Source organism: Mercurialis annua, linkage group LG2, assembly GCF_937616625.2.
Source record: "Mercurialis annua linkage group LG2, ddMerAnnu1.2, whole genome shotgun sequence".
NCBI classification, from domain to species: Eukaryota; Viridiplantae; Streptophyta; class Magnoliopsida; order Malpighiales; family Euphorbiaceae; genus Mercurialis; species Mercurialis annua.
Window position 1 is genome coordinate 15,947,557 of NC_065571.1, and position 12,752 is coordinate 15,960,308.

Sequence of the window (12,752 nt, forward strand, 5' to 3'; positions counted from 1 at the left end):
AGAAAAGTATGGAAAAGTGGATAAAGTGCACTTAAACTCGAAAATTGGAAAATAAGCGTTTAATTTCCGGAAAATATAAATTATATAGATTATTGATGGGAATTAGTATTTATAAAAATAATATCGATATATTGGTTATCGATAATTATTAAAATAAGAATTGGACGAAAAAGTTGGAAAAAGTGCATTTTTAGCTCAAAATGGAATTTGAGCGTTTTAGCCGAAAATTGCTAAAATAAACTATCGGAAATAGAAAAATGAGATATTAAGGTGATATTATTTATTTGAAAATAAATAATATGAAATTTGTTAAGTCCGAATGATTAAGCGATTGACGCACTAAATTGGACGTAAGAAAAGTTTGAAAGTCAAACTTTAAGAGGTGGCAACTTCATGGGTCAATTGTAACCTTTGCCATAAATATATATACTTAGTGGAGTGAATTTTCATAGCATCCAACACATAATCTCAGCTCAAGGAGAAAAATTCGGCCATCATCTTCTTCCTTTGAAGAACTTTCATGTAAAAATTTCAAAGTGGCATAACTTCCTCAATTCAACTCCAAATCGATTGCTTCTCGCGGCTACGGAAATAGGAAAATGATACCTACTGATTGAGATCATCAAATCAAGGTAAAAATCTCAGATATTGATTAGGGTTTTGGCTGTAAATTTCTGTTTTAGTGAGCTTGATGTTGATGATGAGTTTTAATGATAGAATTGATGTATTTGGCATGTTATTAATTGATTTAAGTTGAATTGAAGGGTGGTTTGAGTGAGCATATGAGAGTTGTGTTTGGGGTATTTGATTCTAGGGTTTGATGGAAATTAGTATGGTTGATGATGGTGTCTATTGGAGGCCTTGGAGGCCGGCGGACTTGAACCACCGTGCTTCGCACGGTGGGGCGTCGTTGTTGCAGCCATGGTGCGTTGCACCATGCCTAGAGCAGCCCCTCTCCTGCCCAAAGCAGGGGAGGCCATGTGGAAGAGAAATGGGGCTGATTCCACCCTCCGTTGGTGGTTAATCGCATTGAATTTGACGTAAAATGTTAAGCGTTACGTAACTAGTTGCGAGCGTAACGTGAAAACCGCTTTGAATCCAACTTTGAACTAATATTTTAACGAGTTTAAGTTGATGATAATGGCGTGATTAGAGGCTGAAGTAAATGGTATAATGTTGAGTATATAGGCTGTTTTAATCGACCGAAACGTTAAAGCGATAACTTGAGAATTTGACGATATTGCTGGAATTATCGCGCTGCAAGACAGCCATATTGCAAGGGCAATATCTCGAGTTATATAGCTCCAAATTAAGTTTCGTTTGTTGTTACGAAAACTTCAGGATGTCTTCTATAAATGTCTAAGTATAAATTTCTGCTATTTCGGCCTCTAAATGGCTCAAATAAATCAGAATATTATGTCGTGCATAGTAGTTCTGAAATTTAGGATAGCCCTAAGTTATTAACTTCGGGGCCAAATTCCGAAACTTTCGGGTGCTAATCTCAGTCCGAGACCTAAATGAAAGTTGTAGGCGACGTTCTGAGCTTTAAGAATGTCAATTTTATTTAGGGGTCTGACTGCTTTAAGTAAACGGTTTCAATTGCCGAAGTTGGCTAGAAACCTAGTTTTGGATTAATTAATTATAGTTAGATTGTAATTAATTTGAGATATTATCGAATTTGTGTAGACTTGGCGAGGCGTACCAATGGAACCTGGAACTTAAAGAACGCGACATCTAGCTATTATCGAAGATTATGGATAGCAAGCGGTGAGTATATTTTACTCACTCTTATTATCGTATTACAAACTATTTTATATATACTATATATTATTATTATTAAATGCATCGCATTAGTTATTTGAGTTGAATTGTTTGATTTGGATTGTTGGTATATGATTGAATTATATTCAATTCGTTTGTTTATGGAGTGAACTACATTGTATTGGATTGACTTGTTTGATATATGAATTGTATTACTTTGCTTATGACTTGTCAATTATTTGCCAATGTGAGTTTGTATATGATCTGAAGAAACGAGCTACCTATTGGGCGTCAATAGGCCGTGTGATCACTGGTGTTTATGAAAGTCTAGATATTCGTACATAGATACGTTGATATGAGCTCATTAAATGTTGATCATATTTATAATTATGAAATGGAATATGTTTGGGTATCGGAAAGGAGGATTATAATTGTGGCAGATACGAGGTAACTCGGTCGAACTATCTCGGAACCCGTATCTGGTGGGTAACTCGGTCGAACTATCTCGGGACCCACAACTTGGGATTAAGTAGTGGCATGATGTAACTCGGTTGAACTATCTCGGGACTATGCCACGTGGTAGCGGGTAACTCGGTCGAACTATCTCGGGACCCGGCCACTCGAACGATATGATTCGAATATGATATGGATTAGGAGAGGTTAAGGAGTTTAAGATTAAGGTTTCGATCGGATCAAATACTTGTCTTAAGTGAATTGTTTGCAATCGCTGTGATTGTATATGTTGGAATTGTTTGAAAATGTGATTGTATATATATATATATATATATATATATATATATATATATATATATATATATATGTTTTGAAACAAATGTTTTAAATGCGATGCTTATGTTGATAATATAGTAAGTAAAGTATAACTCACTCAGCTTAATAGATAACCCCCAAATAGTGTGTTTTTCAGGTACCTAGATTCTAGACGTGGCTAGAAGTTCGTCTTTAACCAGAAGTTCCTTTGGCTATGTACAACCCCGATTTCCGTAGATGCTGCAGTAGTATGATGTCTGACAAGTGTCGTGGCCTATTACAGCAGTGAAATTTTATATGGTTTATAGTTAATGTATGTTGTGTATATGAGGTCTGGCTACAATAGTTATCACGGAGGTAAATTCCCGTGATGTAATTTTGACATAGTGGTTTATGTCGGGCTAATACGTTCATGATACAGAAACGATAAGTCCGAGCACGTTTTATGGTTTTACCACTGTATATAAATGTATCTTTGTTTAAATGCTATGTTTGTAAAGTCATTGTATGATTGTTTATTGAGAAAAAGTCTTAGTGAATTTCAGGCTTGCTACGAGTTTCGGAACTATAATTCCCATTCCCTAGCGCCGGTCGCGGCCCTCGATTTTGGGTCGTGACAAGAATAAAATTTTCCTATAATATTGATTGTAGAAAACTCATACAACCATTGACATGACACCTGTTGAGTAGCCATCTCCAATACAATTTATATATCTACAAAGTTATATTTTTAGTTCCTATATTTTACATAAAACTTGTCCACACAATTTATAACTTCTAAGATTGCAAACTGGACAGTAGTATGATTATTTATTTCCAATTGATAATCTTTCTCTATATTTTAGTTTTTTTAGACGGCAGTGTTGCATATATGAAAACGATATGGAATGAATTAAAAAATGAAACTAACAAAAATTTATAAATTAGTTAACTAAAAATAAGTTTTTATAAGTTCAACTACCTAAAATATTTTACTAATAATTATTTTAAAATAATATATTATTTTAGATAAACATATATTTCATCAATTTTTATTTTTAAAAATTATGGTAAGTTCCACTTAAATGATTTTTTATAATTATTACAATAGTAAAATTTGGACTATATTATTATTAATATATGAGTTAATTTTTATTAAATTAAATTTTTCATTCATGATAAAATGTTAATAAAAATTATAGTTTAGGAGTATTATTTAGAAAAAGAATACTCTAGATAATTAAATATAACTTCCAACAAAGTATAGGAACTAAAATTATGACTTATTAGCTATATTAGACATAAAAAAGGTCAATTAACAAGTGTCATGTTAATGGTAGTATAAGCATTTTCTGCAACAAAGGTCGTAGAAATTTTTTATTATTAAATTAAATAAGATTCAAGTAGGTCGGTTTTGAATTTCTAATAAGAAAAATTGGATATTAGAATTCGATAAAAGAAGTGAAATCATATCGGGACTAAAGGAAATCATAAGAAATGTTATACAATTATGTTTAATACTCGAGAATCGTAATTAAAAGGTTATCGACGGGAATTATTATGTATGAAGTTATATTATCTATTTGGGTATAAATAATCATAAGTATTTGAGTAAAATAAATAATTGATCGTATTGGTTAAAAGAAAAGTTAAAAGAAGAAATTGTTTAAGCTAAAGACATGAGGAACTAAAGAAGATAATTTTCCAAGATATATAAGTAGGGGTGTGCATCGGTCGGTTCGATCATCGAACCGAACCGAAACCGAATTAACCGAAATGTTAAAAATTTCCAAAACTATAACCGAACCGAATTATGTTGAAATTAAACCGAAACCGAACTGAAATAATATTTCGGTTCGGTCGGTTATTTCGATTAACCGAAATAACCAAATTATATTAAAATTAATTATTAAAAAATAAAAAAAAAATACTTTTAATGTTAATACTAAATTATATTTAATGTACAATTTAAGGGACATTTAGTAACTAAATTCTAAAAAAATTACAAAATTACTTTTATCTTTTAAAAATATTAATAGCATTTAGAATTTCGTCTACTTTTATAGCCTAGTCTAGGTACTTATTACGCAAAAAGTTTTTGAATTTTTCTCAGTTTTCACTCTTAAAAATCACTATCAAAATGGTAAGGCCTGATCACGAAACCAGCTTGACACTTATCTTCTGCCAAAACAAACAAACTAGCTTGCATCTACAATTTCACAATTTAATTGAATTATTTAAAATCTATTTAAATTTTAAATTCTGTTGGTTATTATATTTTATGAGTTTTAATATATTAATAGCATTTATTAGCTATTGTACATTAAGTGTTTTTAAAAGGTTTTGATCAATAAATTATAAAACTTACTTTTATACTAATAAATTGAATAACTATTTTTTAAAAAAAAATTAATCAATGATTTTACTTAAATTTAAGTTTATGTGTATTTATGTGTTATAAAATACCATATGTTTACGATTTGTATTAGTTATAGTGAAATCTTTTTAACTCATCAGATTTAGCAAATTTTAATAATATTTCATTTCTTTTATAATCATTTTTGAATCGGTTCAGATTTTTACTAGTATGTCGGCTGCGTCAGATCTGACTCATCAAAACGACGTCGAATCAAGTTAATTATAAATGACATAGCACACAAAGCTTTGGCTAAAAATGACTCAAACAGTTTGGTAACTTATTGAAATTAAACCTTTTTAATGTTATTTTTTGTTATTTGTTTTTTATATTAAGTCATTACATATTTACCATCATAAAACTATATTTTAAAACAATTTAAATGTCTGGTTAAATTTTGAACTTATCGCCAATTTAATGGATTGTTCAGATTTATAGATAAAAATTATTAATTTTTGGTTATCGATTAAAGGTTAATTATTAAATGTGTCTCTACCAAATTATAAAATAAAAACTTCAATTCAAAGTTTAGATGATATTCGCTCTTTTGAGAATTATGGAAATTATGTCACAAACAACAGTTATAGCAAGATGACAGTTATTGCAGTCAAGATACGGATTTGAACATATCTAATTATGCGAAATGTAAAAAGTGATGAAGATAATGATTGAGTTCTCAGAAGTACCGTTCTGATTTCTTGAGTCGTTTTCTGGTGATCCGAACGTGAAATCCATATTCGAATTAGTTTGCAGCAGGGCATTATTGATTGATTGAAGCGTAGAAAGTTGTATGATTGACTAAAATTGACTGTGAAGTGTGTATGGTGATGCTGGGTGGTTCCGCCAATTGTGTTATTTTTAGGGTTTGATGTTCGATTGCTATCGTACTGGTGCCACACTGGCTAGGGTGATTAGTAGTCTTATTTATAGTGATTGGACTAGATCTAGGGCTAGTTAGAGTTAAAATTGAGTTAAAAGACTAGTAGTTAAGCGTTTAGATTAGGTTGAAATACAAATTACATAATTATTTAATTAAAATTCGTATATGTTGGTATATGATACATAAAATAGGGTTAAAAGACATTTTCGGTGCATATAAGTGTTAGAAATGTCTTTTTGGATCCTATGGGTTTGGGTGTGATCAATTTATCCCATCAAACTTGTAAATTAGCCCATAGTCCAAGATCTTACACTTAAGTCACTATCTCGTTAGACTTTTATAGGCTATTTATGGCCAATTACGTTTCAATCCTTTAAGTTGCAACTACTCTCTAATCACGCCTGCTTGAATTCAAATAAACAGATTGATAACTCGTCACCCAAACAAATTTCTCTGAAAATCATCATTGAATGCTTCAATACCTTATCACTTTTTAGATGTCTGAAAAATAGGATTCTACAATAACCACTTTCTAACAACTATGAGTATCAATTTGGGAATCTGGAGATCTAGACGATATCAATGTCAATTTTACTCATAGTTGTTGGAATAAAATACCAAAGTTTTGTGTGTTGCATGAATTTTAACCAAACCTTTCTGTGTAGTATCATTTATAGCCAAACCTTTTAATTCGATCTGACGTCGTTTCGGTGAGTTAAATCTGACATATAATTAGGTGGTTTATAAGCTCGACGGTAGCAACGTCAATGAAATTTAATGTCAAAAAGGTACGGCCCTGTCCCATTGGAAAAAAATGGCGCCCCATAATTCGATCACGATATATGCATATATACGGAGAAAAATATTTGGCAGCCTTCCGGCGTCGTTTTCCAAGTGTATTATATAATATATGATGAGTAACGCTAATTATATATTCCGTAATGAATAAGTGTTACTCATCATACACTAAATAGCCACCCGGAGAACATACGCCAGAAAACTAACAAATATTTTTCTACCATATCTATACATATATATTTTCCGTGATCAAATTACGGAGACATCGTCAGTTTTATGAATTATACACACGTATAATACCGTGTCGTTTAATCTCTTGAACACATGGGACAAGTTTATACGGTTTGGTAAGATTTTATTCGGTGGAAATAAAATCTTTCTTAATCAATCTTAACTGTTTAAAATGAAATACAAAAATGCAGTTATACTTACTTGTTGAAGAGCAGAACTACAAATGAGATCACTATCAACAGTTATCAACAACTACCGGTAGCTAAAACAAACCTACATTAATATTTTTCGTCAGTTTTTCATAACACTACAAATAAACTAATTGAGATACATTTTTTCTAATCTAACTATTATTATATATTTTTTTTAAATCCGGCAGCATTTTCCCTAAAAATGAGCATCACCCATTTTTAGGAAAACCCTGTAGACAAACAATACATATTCTAAAATAACCAACATACCAAGCTATATAACCAGACAATAATTAACTAACGAAGTATATAACCTAATTAACTAACTGTTTACACCGGCCCAAATTTATCATGGGTTAGAGTATAACATGGGCTTATCAAGGGAATTGAGCCCAACAGAAGCCTTTTCAGATTAGTTTTTTCTTCATTAGGAGTTTGAAACTCATTAGGAGTATTTTTATTAGAGAGTTTTAGTTCTAGTTAGATTAGGAATCTTGATCATGTAGAGCTATAAATAGCTCAGAGCTTCATTATTTTTGGGATCAACAAATCAATCAATCAAAAATCAAGCCCAGTGCTTTTTATCCTGCAATCCCCGGATTGTTTTAACTTAGGAGTAGTTTTCAGTATTAATCTCGCCTGGGTTCGTAGCTCCCAGATTATTACTATTTAGATCACGTGGTTATGTTTTTTTTAACCGAGAAGCCTTGTGAATATCTACATAGGTTCGTTAAAGTATCAAACCTCAAACCGATCCCTATTATAAATTCAAAGATTCGAGTCCGGATTATTTCCAGGCGAACATCTTTTGGCGACTCCACTAGGGACTTAGTTGGTTAGCACAAAAATGGACTTTAAGGACGATTCCAGGCACGCTCAGTCTATACGCCGACAACAACTGAAGGGAGGTGACGGAGTAGAAGAATCTGACTCGGACAAATCTGAAATCATGGCCAAGGACAAACAATAGGCGAACCAATCGAACAAAGTGCCGAATACTTCGGACACCGATGGGAACCTCCCGAAGGACAAGAATGATGATGCAGCCGACGATGGGATGGATTACTCGCGCCAGCTTCCTCCATCTCGCCCATCTTTATCACATGCCGATTTTTCGGCCATGAGGGGCGAGATTGCCAAGGAGAACAAGCAGATGTTCTATGATGCGATGCACTAGATGTCTGAAGTGATGCGGAACATCATGTCCGATCAAACATCGGTCCAGCGGCAGATCCAGGGTAATTTAGATGGCCTCAACAAGGCGATGGAAAGCCTGGGATGACTCTTTTCAGGGCAGTCTACTGCCGATCAGGGTTACAGACAGGCCGAACAAAACCAGACACCAAACCGTTTCAGATATCCAGGTAGTTCGGCCGAAACAATGCAGAAACCCAGTAAATTGAGGTATACCTATGGATCGGTCAAGCTCTTGACGAGACATGAGGCCGAATCTGCTGGAAAAGCCGATCACACGGGGGCAAGCACCTCAGCTCCCCAAGGCGAGCCTAGACCACAGGGAGCTGCAACTGAAGCCAACACCCAAGAGCTCAATATGGGCGAACGCTTGGCTACGGAAGGGGGCGAGCCAAATATTTACAATCAGGGACAACTCGTGGATATGCTAGAGAGACTTGGAGTAGATTTGAGACCAATGCCTTGTCCGTTATACATGAAGCCCTACGCAGATTGGATCGACAAGCTGTACCCTTTCCCAAGGGGATATAAGGTACCTGAGTTCAGCTTGTTCTCGGGCGAAGAACGGGGGCAATCGACGGTCGAACACGTCGCCCGATTTTCGGCCTAGTGTGGCGAAGCTGCGGCACACGATTTCTGGAAACTCCGGCTATTCGCCAGTTCTCTAACAAAGATGGCATTTACGTGGTAGTCAAGGTTGTCACCAAACTCGGTGGACACCTGGAAAGATTTGGAAATCCTCTTCCACGAGGAATTTTATAGGGCACCACCTGACGTCACCCTCGCCGATTTGGCCCGCATTTCACAATTACCTAGCGAATCGGCGGAAAAATACATCGGCCGATTCAGGAACCTTAGAACAAGGTGTTCCACTAAGATGTCTGAGGCCGATTGTGTCCCAATGGTGGTAAGAGGAATGAGTTTCGCCATGAGGGATCACTTCGAAGGTCACCGGTTTCGAGACTTATTCAAACTTACTAACAGGGTGACAAGTTATGAACGACTTCTCCAAGAGAAGGAACAGAGGCGAGGGGCTTCTAAAGGTACCTACTACAAGGACCAACTGGACGTGGCCGTTGTTTCGGACAGTGAGGATAGCAGCTCCGAAGATGAAGTCAACATGGCCGAATTCTTGGGCACCAAGCCTCTGGAATGTTCGGCCTTGAGAAAGTCGGGTTTCGTCAAGAAAAACAAAACTGCGGCGGTACATAAGGAATACTCCTTCGATTTAACCAAGGTTGGCGAGATCTTCGATGTCTTATTTAAGGATAGACAGATCGCCCTCAGTGAGGGTCACGTAATCCCACCACCAGAGGAACTGGTCGGAAAGGATTACTACAAATATCATAATTCCTGGAGGCACAACACGAACAATTGTGTGAACTTCAAAAATATGATCCAGAAGGCGATCAACGAGGGGAAACTCTTATTTCCAACGAAGAAGGAGGCCGATGCAAAGAACATCTCCATTAATACTGTTCGGCCTCACTTCGATAGTTTTCTGGAGCAGGGACATATCCAAAGTAAGTGGAATTTAAAGAAACCCAAGCTCAGGGTAGAAATAGATGATTCTAAATGGCGAGAAGACAAGGGGCAACCATACCAACCAAAAAGGAAGCGTCATAGCTCGCCCATCGCAGAGGTGACTTGCCCATCATGCAGTGCTTGTTTCGACGCCATGAAGGCCGAAAAAGTAAGGGAAAACCCCATGACGTTCAAACCCAAATCGCCCACAGAACAGTGGCAAAAACATCAGCCACAGCGGGAGTCTAAGACGTCTGTGTTCAAAAGGATTTTTCGGCCAACAAAGGAGACCCCTCGTATGACAAAAACCCAAAAAAGGCGGATGCAAAGGTTGAGATAGGAATCACGAGCCAATCATAGCGTAGCTAACTCGCCCATACGAAGTCGATTGACATCCAAACCGGCAAAGCCAAACAAACCCATGGCTGAGAGGTTGGGTAGTGGGATGCAGATCAACACCCATGTTGAACCACAAGAGCGCAGGGTGACGAAGATGCAAAAAATATGGGTTCCAAAGAAAAATATCGAGAAAGACGGGATAACCGGTGATACTCATGAGACGAAAGCTCATGGTACTACAAGAGAAGGCGAATGCCGTTCTTACAAGGACATCCTTGTCTCCCACCAAGACGGTCATCTGAAGGAGAAGGTTCCCAGAGACCGAGAAGTGATCATCTAGCATAACAAGGGAATGCTCAAGGCATGGGTCCCGGTTGTCAGGAACGAATTTGGAGTGAAAGTGGTTACACTCCCCGAGTCCTATAGGAGATTGTTAGTGATATGCACTAGGTCAATCATGTTTGACCATGTTTTGACTTTATCATTTTGTTATTTATTGATTGGCAGTTTTTATCATTTTATATTAATGATTAAAATACTTGAATGGTTAATTCTTTCTAAGGTCATCAAGTATGTGACTTGATAGTAGAACCCTTAGGTTTAATAAAAGAATTATATACCATATATCCCTAGTCTTAATACAACATTGAGACTAGTATGATGTTGACTGATGATTATGTTTTACTAATCATGTATATGAGATATTAAGTCAAATCGTAGGTGCTATTTGAGAAATAAGGCACTGGATGACCCACTGTGACAATACTACATAGATCACTGTCATAAGTAATTCTCATTACAGTTCTATTAGTATAATCCTTTGACCTTGAAATCATCATGGATTTCTACATAGCTATTTCATATTTTGATACAGTCTTACATTATCTTTAACAGGATAATGGAATAGATTGTCATTGGATATGAAAGTAACTATGTGAGAAATGTGAGTGACTGAGAAGGAATTTGTCCCTCATTTATTTGAGTAAGATATCTATGGGCCCCTTGAAAAAGATAGACTGAAGGAAATGCATGGCCATGCTAATTGATAAGGAGTTATCATTTTCAATCTACTTAGAGTCAAGAAACTAATGATTGAATATTATAAGGATGACAGTACTATGCCTTATATTCAATCAGGATATCGAGAGACAAAGGGATTAAAATATTATTGTAAATGGTTAAATCGGATTATCGATATTCGTATAACTTGGGTAGTCATAATGTCTTGCTAGAGGCCACTTATGACTTGTGGGCTGAAAGGGATTTCGAACCTACTGCCAACGTTATATGAACCTACAGGGTCGCACACTAAGAACAGGCCCAAAACAGTTATGGGTTGTACAAGCCCAATGTGATTAAGTGATTATATATATATATATATATATATATATATATATATATATATATATATATATATATATATATATATATATATATATATATAATTCGTAATATATATATATATTAATAAATATATATATTAATTCGAAATTTAAGGATAAGTGTTTTCCTTAATTTATTATTTTTGGAAGATAATAAATATAGTAATTAATATATATATGGATAATTATCAAAAAAGGAGTTTTTGATAAACATAAACTTGTAGAATTGCAATGAGATTGAAATTCGAATTTTTCTCAAACCCTAGTGTTGTTTATCACTATAAATACACATTAAGCAATTGGTTTGAGAATTACGAAATTCATTATTTACTAAATCACTAAAATTTGAAATTGCTTGTGAAGCAATAGTGCTAGCACACAAGCACTAGTTTTGGCTAAGGTTTGTTCGTGTGGATACTCGTAGAGGACGCGTTCTTTTGGAGGCGTTTCTGATCCGAGGCCAGGTATCACCAAAGTGAACCACCTCCTTCCTTCCTAAATTGCTGTTGAATTCGACATACAAGTAAGTACTTGTTCTGTTAATTCGAATTACATGGATCTTGGTTTGGGTTTTTAGATAAATTTTTGAAATTTCGCTGCGTTATGAACCTAGAAAACCCAACAGAGTAAGCCTGGATAGAAGGCGACATTGGAAGGCGATGTGATCGTCCCAGAAGACGACAGTGCCGATAGCACGGCAGTGGTATCACTTAGTAAACCCCCAACAAGGATGACTCAGCATATTCAGCCACTATATATGAAGGCCGATTTAAACGCGGTAACGATCAACAGGGTTCTTATCGATAACGGAGCTGGAGTTAATATACTCCCCGCGAAGATGCTCAAGAAGCTCGGTATAAACCGAGATCAGTTGGACCCGACTGACGTTTATATGACCGACTTTGCTGGAGGCAAAACGCCGGCTGAAGGGTACATTACTCTCAGGATAAAAGTCGGGCGAGTAGAGACCGAAGAGGGTTTCTTCGTGGTCAACGCCCGGAGCAACTACAACATATTACTCGGCCGAGATTGGATACATTCTAACATGTGCATACCATCCACCATGCATCAGATGCTATTCTTATGGCGGGAGGATGGTGAGGCCGAAGTTGTGCAGGGCGATCCCAATCCCTTCGACGAGGACCATAATGTGCTAGAGGCACGTTTATATGACAAAGAGGTGCGATACATACAATCCCTTAGTTCCAAAGGGGAGGCGAGCGTGCCCCGTCTGTTGGTCAATTCGGATCGGCCAGTATCAATTACCCTTGGTGGCAACGGCCGATCCA

At 35.8% G+C, this 12,752-nt stretch overlaps 1 long non-coding RNA gene across 1 annotated transcript; it reads left to right on the top strand.

Moving 5' to 3' along the window:
• Positions 1 to 467: 467 nt before the first annotated feature.
• LOC126670315 (uncharacterized) lies at positions 468 to 3,013 on the top strand. The gene is made up of 3 exons (XR_007638712.1): positions 468 to 632; positions 1,687 to 1,767; positions 2,675 to 3,013. It is a non-coding gene; the product is annotated as an uncharacterized LOC126670315 (long non-coding RNA).
• Positions 3,014 to 12,752: the final 9,739 nt, after the last annotated feature.